This window comes from Bactrocera tryoni, chromosome 5, assembly GCF_016617805.1.
Source record: "Bactrocera tryoni isolate S06 chromosome 5, CSIRO_BtryS06_freeze2, whole genome shotgun sequence".
Lineage (NCBI taxonomy): Eukaryota > Metazoa > Arthropoda > Insecta > Diptera > Tephritidae > Bactrocera > Bactrocera tryoni.
The window spans coordinates 9,143,929-9,156,138 of record NC_052503.1 but is presented as its reverse complement, the minus strand read 5'-3'; positions in this window follow the sequence as shown (position 1 = coordinate 9,156,138).

The following is a 12,210-nucleotide window of genomic DNA, read 5'->3' as shown; positions in this document are numbered from 1 at the left end:
CTAAGCTGCGATTGCAAGAGTTAGAGCTTTAGTGGTTTCAACGAATTTCTAGTTCACGCAATAAACACCAGTGACTAAAGCCGAAAACTTTTCGGTAAACTACATACATTAGTGGCACAAAGAGGCGGAAAGGTCGCTGCTTGCTGCTTGGCCGTTAACAACGTCGGCAGACATGATGCGGAGGCTGGCGGGAAAAACTTAATTACAAAATAAATTAGTTTTCGGCTAAAGTGTACGTGCATCCATTTGCGGGCGGAAGGACCGCTCCGTACAAGCTACAAAGCTCAGCAGCCGAAACACAAATGAAGCACAGATGTGCTCTGGTCCCATGCAAAACCAGCCGCAGCGACAGCCGTTTAATGCCGAAACACGCCACTCCCCCAAAAAACTTAGGCAAAAGCAGCAAACTGAAAGGAAAAATTCGTTATTTTTTTTAATTTCTCTTCCACATTTTAATATTAATGTAAGAAATATGGCAGCATTATGTTAATATGCCGCCTACACACGAATAAACCCAAATTGTTGACAACAACAATTACAGTCAAATGCGACAAATGCGGAATTTTGAATTAAAAACAGGAAGCAGATAGCCGAACACGCGGCGAATGTTGAAAGTTGGCGAAATTGTTAAGTGGCAATCGTGCGGCAGGCCAAGCAGGTGGGGGAATGCAAACACCAACGCTGGCAACATACAAAACCACAAAAGCAAAAACAACACTGTTAGCTCTAAATTGCTTTAGACGCTGTTCTAAAGTATCTAAAACGGCAAAAAAAGGGGTTACACATTCTGACTGAAAAATAAATTTAAATTTTATGCGTGAGACAACCAATAAAAGTTTGAAAATTGTATCAATTTGAACAAAAGTAGAATTACGGGTTTTATTACATTCGGCCTTATTTGTTTCCGGGTTAAGTCCATACATAATGACGATCGGTCCAAAAGGCACTTCCCATGCACAAACTCGAAATATGCGCAGAATGCGAAATCCGAGATCTGCTCTGAAATCAAACCCAAAACATTGCCTGCTTGTTGGATAATCGGGTTTGAGGAAAATTCGGTCTAACTTTGACGCATAACGGTATCGCATCCTCGTTTGCATATTTGGGCAACGCCACTTCCTACAATACAACTAAAAATAGCAATCGTAGCACACTTCCATAATATATGTGCATGTGTGTGGGTGTATCCGTTATTTCATTCATTATTTAAATAAGACATTTTAAGTCGCTGCTTTTATGACGAACAACGTCTTGCTGCTGTTGACACACTTATCAGCGCGCCAACGCCCCCCGAAGGGAGCACACAACAACAACAATAGTTGCAGCGCAACACTCGCGCGCACACACACGCCTTCAGCTGGCGGCGGCAACAACACGAGGAACGTGCTTATTTGTGAAATTATTTGTGGCGCCCCACTGGCAAACGGTTTAGCGGTCTAACGGTTACAAGCGAGGCTGTGTGTCTGCTCGCTTGGCTGCGATGTTTGCTGGGCGGGCGCTGTTTGCTGCGTGTCGGTTTGATGTACTTGTGGCAGCGTGCCATTGTCGGCTTTCCATCTGTGTGGCGTTGCCACTTACCGCCACGGAGATGAATGTGTCACCCATAATTGGAAACAGCGTCGAGGCGCATATGGCGGTGGCGTGTTCCTGTTAATAATAAAGACCATCAGCGCAACCAAAAAGTCATTGACTCGTTGAGTTATGGTAATAGCATTTCCGTTTGCCACACAAACATATATAAACACACACATACACACACAAACTCATCATATCTGTGCAGACACGCTCAAGTGTGCGCTATTTCTGTGAAGTGGGGGCGGACTGCGCGGAGCAGAGGGTAACCCAAAGCGACAATGACACAGCAGAACCCAGACTGGAGCACAACTTGTAACGCCCATGCAAACACACACACATACACACGCGCACACTGGCATTAGTAGGTGTTCAGGCAATTCTCTATATCATGTTTTGTAATTGACTCGACTTCAATGTAACGTGATTAAGCACGCACACACACAAACATGTGCTCTCTCTCTGCCTATATCTCTCCGTTGCTAATTTCCCTCTCGTGCTCCTTCTCTCTTCTTCGCTGCTAACCATCTACTAAGAGGCATTTGTGCAAACTACTGCGATTTGGCACTTGCTCAAGTGCTTGTGGCATGCTACACATCAAAACGAACGCGATAAACACACAAACAAACAATGCCTTGTACGGGCTGGATATTGAGCGCATTCAAGCAGATGCCTAGCCAAATAATCGAGCACGCAAACAGGCATAAAAGCAAATAAACATACCGGCAACCGACGACCCCAACCCCCACCCAGCGCCATGGAGCGCCTACTGTTGGCAGTACGTACAGCAGCAGCAGCAGCAACACGCTCCTAATGACCAAATGTACAACAATAAAGGTTTGCACTCGACGTGCGGTTATTTTTATTGTTGTTGCTCGCAAGGAAACTAAACCTCAACAAATCATCAGCAGCAGCATGATCAACTGACCGCACAGGATATGAAGTAAGTGTGTATCATCACCATCATCAGCAGCCGCAGCAGTGTTGGTTGGCAGCTGCAAGTACAACAAACACTTGCTATTGCAAATATGAGCGACGGCAAAAGGTAGATATTAGTCAAGTACGCACACCAGTGCTTGAAATTACGTCCAGCTTGGCGTTGGTAGTCTCTGTAGGTCACACAAATAGCTACGCTTATCGAAGCATTGACCCTGGGACTCATATGGCACTCGTCAGAGCCCGAAATCGTTAATTTTTAATAACAAATTAATACAAAAAATAAGGTGACATTTGAATTTAAACTGCGCGCGTCGAGGGATTTGGAGAAGTATTTTTTTTTTAGGTTGGTAGTACTGTCAGTCACATTCTAATCAAATTTGATGTCAAAATATTCATTAGTGTTTGAGATACGTGTCGTTTTGTGAGCTGCTAAAAGTGAGTTTTCCGTTTTTTGCGATGTCGAAATTTGTTTAGCAAAGAATTTGCATTAAATTTTATTTACGGAATCAATTTTCTGCTGCGGATACGTTGAGGATGGTGCCGAAAGCCTTTGGTGATGAGACTATGTCTAAGAAAATATTTACAAGTGGTATAGTGAGTTCCAAGCCGGCCGTGAAGGTGTCGAAGACGAAGAGCGTCCAGGGCGACCATCAACCTCAACCGACGAAGCTCACGTTCAACAAATCAAAGGTTTGGTGTTGAAAAACCGTCGATTAACAATAAGAGACCTTGCCGATGAAGTTGGCATATCGAAGGACTCAGCCAATACCATTTTAAAGGATGTTTTGGGCCTCAAGCGCGTGAAATCCCGACTGGTACCGAAAACATTGAATTTTTTGGAAAAAAGGCGTCACGTTGAAGTGTGTGAAACGATGCTTTCCAACTAACAGGTTGTCATGAAATGCATTATAACTGGCGGTGAGACTTGGATCTATGCTTACGACCCCGAAACAACCGATCAATCGATCAAATATCGTGCCAAAACAGAGCCGAGACCAAAAAAATCGCGCCAAAGTCGCTGAAAAATCAAAAATTTTCTTCGATTATCGTGGTGTTGTGCATTGTGAATTCCTTCCAACCGGTCAAACAGTCAACAAGGAATATTATTTGAACGTTATACGTCGTTTGCGTAACGCTATCCGCCAAAAAAGGCCGGAATTGTGGAAAGACAATTCTTGGTTTTTACACCACGATAATGCACCATCCCATAATGCCCTCGTAATTCGTGATCATTTCGCCAAAAACTCAACCCATTTCGTTCCGCAACCACCATATTCACCTGATCTGGCGCCATGCGACTTCTGGCTGCTCCGGGGACACCGTTTTTATACGATAGAGGAGATTCAAGCCGCAGCGAAGACGGAACTGAAGGCCATCCCGGAAAGTGCCTACAACCAGTGTTTCGAAGATTGGGAAATCCGTTGGCATAAGTGCATTGCATCGGGAGGGGATTACTTTGAAGAGGATGACATTGATTTAGAAGAATAAATAAAGAATTTTCAAAATAAATACAATATCACCTTATTTTTTGGGCACAGTAGTATTTTCGAATATATAGTCAATCAGTATCTCAGTATTCATATCATCCAACTCTTGCAGTAGGCAGTTCTCTGATATATCGATGATGACGTAATCGTATCTAACATCAATCTGGAGAATTCTTAAGGTATCCGTTTACTATTATTTACACTAAAATTTAAAATTTGATGTTCTCTCTTCTTCATTTCTATACAAAAAAAAGTAGAAAAATTATATTTGATCTTTTATTCGTTTCGGCTTACTCCAGTGCTGAGACATGCTTAACGATTAAGATAATTTTGTAAGCCCCATTAATATATTTTTCTATTACTTGTTGTTGTTGCTACCACGAAGACAGCAGCTGCATATTACCACCGAAATACAAAAGTCCATCAAGTGACACATATTCTCTCTCTCACAATTGCATGCAACTTGCAAGCTCACTTTAATGCATACATTGTGCCACACTCACACGTGCATAATATATTTATGTATGTGTGTGTGTAGGTATAGAAACACAAATTAGTTGCCAACAAATTTCGCATTGCACCACTTTCATTCTATTTTCATTTTGCATAACTTGTTTGAATTTGGTGTTGTTGTCATCATTGTTGTAGCGATTTAGAACAGTGTTTCTCCATTGTTCTTGTGGCTACCCTGCAGTGAAATATCACACGAGTTGGCAACATATTAACAGCCACAAATTTGTGTCTAAAAGCCGACTAGTCAGAAAGGCATCAGACCTTCATCAATTATTTGCTTTATTGAGGGGTTACATGAGCTTCTTCGGGTAAAAAGCATTATCTTTTCAACCCTTTTTTTCTCAAATAAAAAATTAAATATTTTATTAGAATTTGTTATTGTTACAAACATACACTATTGACTAAGAAATTCTGAAATTTTTGGAAAAAAAAATTTTAAACTCGGACTTTGCGACGCCATTTCCGGTGACTCCTCGGAAAAAAGATGCGTCCGCGTTGGCTGGATAACTCTTTACAGGATTATCTAAGGTGAAAAAAGTGTTTTAGTTAGAACCTTAACTTAGAACTTTGACTAAGGAAGTAAAGATTAGATTTTTTAAAAAAAAATTTAAATTTCAGTGAAAATTTCGTGATATTTTTTTTCGAATAGTTGTAATCGAAAAAATTCCTTCGTCCATGTCTTTAAGAATTGTATCTCAAGACCTGTGTAAAATTTCCTGAAGATCGGTTGAGTAGATCTCGAGAAATCTTGCCAACCGACAACAAAAACTCAGTTTCGAGAAAAACGCGTTTAAAGACGGCGCACTCAGCCTAGCTAGTCTCGAGCGCACAAGTTCTCAAGGCTGTATGTCCGAAACTATTACTCGGATCAACTTAAAAATTTAGGACAATATGCCAGAGGTGTGGCAGAGTTTAATAAGACAATAAGAAATCGATTTTTTTTATATAAACCCGTAAACCCATGTAACCCCTTAAAGAGTAGTTTCATTTGAGCAACGGCTTCTTCATAATTGAACTTCTCTGGTAAACCTCCGACCAAAATCTGGCGAAGCTTGAAGAGCTCAACAAGTGAAAAGTACCAATTTCAGTTATGGAAAAAGAATAGTCGGCCGACTAGTTGTACTCGTCCTGTGGTTAGTTCATAACTAGTTGATTTCAACTGACTCACATATCGGGTTTGTGCTCGTTTAACGTGTTGCCTGCCAATGTTGATGTCGGCTTTGTTCTTCTTGTTTACCCGAAATCTGAATACAACGGACGAGTGTATTTTTACTCGTATATGAATGTGAAGTGTATACAAGTACATATGTATGTATGTGTTGTATATATGCGTGTTTTGTATATGTATATGCGTGTGTTGTATATATGTGTGTGTCTATGTACGTAGCAACGAAATTCTGCAAAGACGATTGAGTGCACCTTTGTGTCCTCTTGTGTTTGCGTTGGCTTAGATTTGTGAATTTGTAGAAACTTTAAAGTTGATTAGCTTCGTTAGGGAAGCGCTTTTATAGCTCTCTGGTGATGTGCACATACACTCGTACACAACGTCATTTACATGCGTAGTCATCTAATATCCCACAGCTGGTAGCGAGCTTGTTGCCCAATAACCTATTGACCTTAATCTGTGCGTTTTTGTGGCAATTTGTTAAGGCAACACATGCGCACATTTGAACTTTGCACTTTTACATAATTTTGCACTTACCTACATACCTGTGCGTGTCACATGTGTGTGTGTGGGCGTCTGTGCAATTTAGCTGTTTGTATACACGTGATGTGTGGCAGATCCTAACGCAACTCTCCTCTCGCCACACCTCACACAAATGCTGTTCTTTCGTCTACACTCGCAATTAAAGCAGCTAACATGTATGACATAAATGCTTACTTCGGCTTCAATTTATTTTGAAGGTGAATTCATGACCACATATTTAAGTAATTTTTGCCAATTGCGATCCTACACTGCCTCTTCCCTACACCCTAATAAATGCTTTGGCAGAGATTTTCCTAATTATAAACTCACTCCACAGTCGGCTGAAATAACAAAATTATCCTGAAGAAGACACCTCAGATCTTTGGTTTTTCGGTGCCCGACCCAAGCTTATTTTCAATTTATATAAGTTCATATGTGCTAATAGATGTGCGGGTGTGCATTTATTCACTCACCACAGCCAGTGTGTTCACTTACATGCAATATACAACCGTCGATCTTTTGAACCTAACATAATAGTAAAATACATAAATATATGTGTTTTGTTAACATAAAACCGACACCAAGGCGAAAGTGAAGGCATTTCTAATTACGGATGTCTTTCGCCACATTTAAAGTGAACAAATCCTTTCTATTGCTGATTCAAAATTACTAATACTTTTTTGAAATAATTTATAAGTGCAAATAGGATGTAAAATAAGTCAGTGTGTCTGCCGGTTGTGAGCCAATGATGAACCAAGATTCTTCCTTTGAAAATATGTATAATTTATATACCACTAGTTTAGCTTATAGAATGTATATTTATTGGTGAAGTGTCTTCCATCTATTATGATCGATGTGGTTGGTAGATTTTCCTACCGGAGACTGCCACGTAGCTTCATATGGTGCAGCCCAGTACAACATATAAACATATTTCACACCCCAGCGAAGTCGATCAGCCTCAACCCATTTGGGGATGTTTCATCATGGAAGCTGAATTTACCGACCGTTATGTCAGAGATATCTCCTTTGACCACACTGGTGTTTAAGCCGCCAAGCACGTGGCGGTGCAGCTCTAATAGATGCGCTCTTAGAAGACATCTTTGATCACATCGTTCTTCTCTTCCGTCGGAATGTGGACGCAAATCAGGGAAGTGTTGTAGCACTTCACTTTAATGCGAATTGTGGCTAGACGTTCATCCACCGAGGTGATTGACAGGACTCGGCGACGGACTCTCTCTCCTACCACGTGTCACACACCAAATTTGCGCTCCTTTATATGGCCAATGTTGAAAATGCCACAACACTTCACTTCTTGGACGGTGATGTCAGTTTTTACTCTTACGTGGATATCAACCAGTTTTGCAGTGACACCCTCCCAATTAAGGGACCGGATATTTCAGATGCATGCCCTTAAATCGTAGTCCTTATTTCGTTTGTCATGGTTGTCATCAAAAGCGAAGTCTCTCATCCGAGGCTGTTTTGTTTTTTTCATTGGTACTGTTTTTTAAGTGGCGGGCCCCAGCTCAGCGCACAACCGTGTGGAGTGGATGTTTCGCCTTCTCACTTTAGCTCGCCTTCAAACGGATGTTCTTAGGCTACCCAGAGGATACTTGGTCAAAGACCGGAAGTCGTGGGCTGTTTGAGCCGTATGTAAAAGAAACGTTTCTGGCCGCTCCCAAGTGAATGGCGATCAGAGAACTTTCCTCACTTGCGTAAACTTCTACACATGACTCCATCCTCCAAATAATAAACCACAAGCATTAAATTTCACAAACAAGACGATCGGGAAAAACATCATTGAAGATGGTATAAAAATTGGACAGTGGCCGTAGCACCGCCCACCTTTAAATGAAACCATATGCCTCAGGAAGAAATTGACGGACTTCAATCAAATTGGTTGCGTGAGGTTTCCGAAACGTTCCTATTAGACACTGTGCTAAAGTGCGAATTCGGTTGAGAACCATTCCTTTCTCTCATATAAAAAACATCAAAACTATTACTCAGTGACTATGCTATTTATCTTTATGTCTTTCCAGTACAATATGTTTGTATCTCTGGTATTGAATTCTTTCAAAATGTCAAGTAACACATCATCCAAGTGCATTCAAAATATCTGAGTTTTCACTCAAGCTATCGCTCACCATCCTGACCCGTCACTTCAAAGTGGTGTAACCAATCGTTAAGTAAACTTTTATAGTAAAGCGGTGTAACAGAACTAAAGCCGTAGATTGCTTAATGAGGCTTGAATTTCCGAATGACATAATGAATGTGTTAATAAGGGTGTGGTTATGTCAGATATGCTGCGGCAAATATTATGTACTTTCGATAACTAAGTTTTATTAGAAAATGCTGAACGTGAAAGTGATATATAAGAGTATATTTGCCATTAATGAATTTTAGTTTTGAGCCTGGCGAATACATGAATTTAGACAGTAGAAGTCAGTACTTTTTTAGCAAAAAAACTAAAAGGTGACAATATATGGAAAAATGCCTAAAACTCAAATAAAGCTTTGACCTTGCATAATTTCTCTTAGAATGTTTCCACAAAACTGTTCCCATACAGTGCGCTTAGACAATATGGCGTGAGAGTGAAAAAACTGCAGTACTCCAACAGAATATGGACTGTATAAAAGGTACGCCCTGAAAAGCTCGATATATCACGCCGATGTACGATTGTGTCTGCGCATATGTGCAACTAATTACAATTTGCCTGCATGCGTCATATACCACACACATGTGCAGCTGAGACTAGAAGCAATAACGGGAGAGCCTGAATGCCACACAAGCACTCGCTTACACGATATGCACGGCAACTGCATAATTTATGGTTGTGTGTGCGCTTGTATGAGCTGGTGCGTTTATGCATTTAAATATGTATGTTAACCATAATTAATATGGAATTTCATAAATGTTGCGTATACGCCGAGGCTTACATTACATGGCGCTTGTAATGTGTGAGCAACTGGAACAACAGCAGTGGAAACAACAAGCTCAATTCCACTTTGAATACACAACTTGTAAATTGTTGGTTTTTGTTGGTTTTGCCTGACTCTCTAGGGCCCCGATAAGCACACAAATAATTCTGTTGCAAACATGTCGATTGCATTGAAACACACTTTATCGCCCGAATGCCGGTTAAGTACAAGATTTAATCATGTTTCCGCATTCCCTTGCACATGTGCGGCACATAGCGCATAAGGTAGCCAAAGTGGGTTATAGCACTCGTGCGTATTAGCTCGACTCGGTAATTATGGCGAAATAGCATTCGATTTGAATTACAGCACTTTCAAACAAGTTCTTTGTTGCTTTATGACGAATTAATTTGCCATGGAAAGCTGAAGAAGTTGCGCTCCAAACTGAAAACTACTAACTTTTTAAGCAAACTTGTAATTATTATGAGACTTAAGTGAATAAATATATTTTTTTCAAAATTATGGGAGCACAAATAAATAGAAAAAATCAATGACCCCTCAAATTGTACTTTAGAACTCAACTGACTTTTTATTTAATTTTCCAAATAATTTCAAGAGTTGTGAGTGAAATACCATATTCAATTAATCAAATTATCAAATAATTAATTAATTTACTCTTAATTTCTTTAATTAAAATGAAGGAAATGTATAGTAAATACAAAAATGTATTTCAAGCAAAAATTTATTTCAAACAAAACAGTCTGTGAGCATTGCCGCAGTGCGCAGAACAATCCGAGTAAAAATTTTCAATCCACAAATCAATAGTGACCTACATGCGTAAATTCTTTGCCGACTATTTGTAGTCCCATGCTCGCCCCCAGTGCTCGGCCCGTGCACCAACACATGCAAAAGCAATGTTGCGATGCCAAATCGGTGGAGCAACACGAAAAAGTTATAAATCTGCACGAAAAGTACTCCGGCATTGCAGCATATGAGCCGACACGTATGTGCACATGTGCGTGCACCGTCAGTGACAACACTAACAAACAGCAACGGGACATGAATTCAATAGTTGAACACAAAAATGCGACGTTGGCGGCTGGTATTCTTTGGAAGCGCCCACGAACAAGGACAAAAAACCCAAAACAAACAGCCCCACATACTTGTGAGTGCCACAGACACAGACACACACACACACACATTCAAACCGAAACTTGCAACAGGCAGAAAAAGGTTTGAATTGTCGGTATTCGCACTGCTTTTTACGCGAAGGACGCTGTGTTATCGCGTTGCGTTGCAGAGGACAGTGCAGGCACATAAGTGAATGTACATATGTATGTGTGTGGAGTGGTAAGTACGTTGTAGTACAATCAAATCTCTTCAAGGGAGCTCTTGTGCACGACATGCAAATTGGGAAGCGAGGTACGCAAACTTCAAAGCAACGTGTTGCAATAGAGCGTGCTCGGAAAGACAGTTGGGTTGCGGAATGAAAGGCGCCAAATGCGTATAAAGTTGGTGGCAGAATCGTCAAGCTCAGTAGATGCGCTATGCAGTTGACATTGGGGTATTGTAAAACAGAAAAACAAAACTTTTGTAAATTATGCGGAATAGTTCACTCGAATTGCTTGACCCTCGAATAAAGTGACTATGTCCACCTATACAATCCACATATGTTTCCTGTGGACAAGCGATATGAGATCACTGGAATCAATTTTATATTAATAAAGGCTTTTATCTGTTTGGCAAGTTCATAACTCCTATTTGTACACAGAATCAATTTATAGATTCAGAAGAACACTTATAGTAGCCGTGTCGACCAATATGTGTCATTGTGTCATCAAAAGTCCAAAACTAGTACCCGTAACAGTATATATGCAGCGTTGTTGTGAAGATCTACCCCACTAAAGCCGATACAATGCGTCATAATGGGCTTTCGCAACAAAAAAGATGCCTTCATCCACCACATTTTCAGTTGCTACGAATTTTCATTGATAATAATCGCATGGCCTACGAGAACCAATTTTCTTCCTTTGTTATCTTCTCTGCATCCGCTGTTTGTCATTGCCCGCGCACATAAACACACTCACACACACATCGGAATGTGTACCTCGCTCGAACGTTAATTGCGCATAGAGTCCGATTCGGAGAATTGCATATGACATATTTGAATTTTCACAACTGCACCGATTGCCATGGCGTATCATTCATCGCTGCGCCACCACACTCGCCGCACGCGCCGCACTCGCTGCCGAACTGTTGCTCTCTAAGCGCTCAAAAGCTGCTGTGTATGCAAATTGCAATTTGTGCTCGTAAGAGACGCGCTGCCTATGACGTTGGCATTAACGGCGACAATAACAGCAGAGCCGGCACGGTGGCGCGGCGGCGGCGGGGACGCGGCAATTGCAAATCAATTGCGCATACGCCCCGCCATGCTTGCTCGCAGTGAATGGGTCAGCAGCAGTCGCATTCGCAAACACCAACAAACAGTGTCCAGCAGCAGCCGCACTGAGGCCAGCGCTCCAGCATGGCCCACACAGACACGCACGGCTCTGGAAATGGCGAAAAGACCAGCCAGCCGGTCGGCCAGGCGGCCAGTGAGCCTATCGGCGTTTGCGGCGCTGCGACAAGCAAGTTGTTATTGTTGCCACTTTCCCGGCTGTTGCACATTCATTATACGGTTACTGACACAACTGCAGTTGGCGCTGCTGCCACTGCTGCAGCTGCAGCCCTTTTCTTGTTGTTTGTTATTGCCACAACCGTTGTTATTGCAGCTGCTCGCTAGCCATGCAGTCGTTCGCCACGGCGTCGGCTGAGCAGCTGGCGAACCCGACAGTCCAGGCCTGTTGACTTCTGCACAACAACACTCCTGCTCTATTTTTGGGTGGAAACAGGCTCGTGAGTCCGAGTTCCCGTACATGCGTGGCTGTGTGAGTGTGTGCGAGTGTGGGACAGTCGGCTGGTCGGCTGTTAACGACCGTCCTGCAATTTGCAATGTTGTTATGTGCTGGCAAACAAGCAGCACGTGTGTGCACATAGATTAAAATGCGAACCGAGCGACATCGCACACGCACACATTATGTGAATTTATGTCATACACACA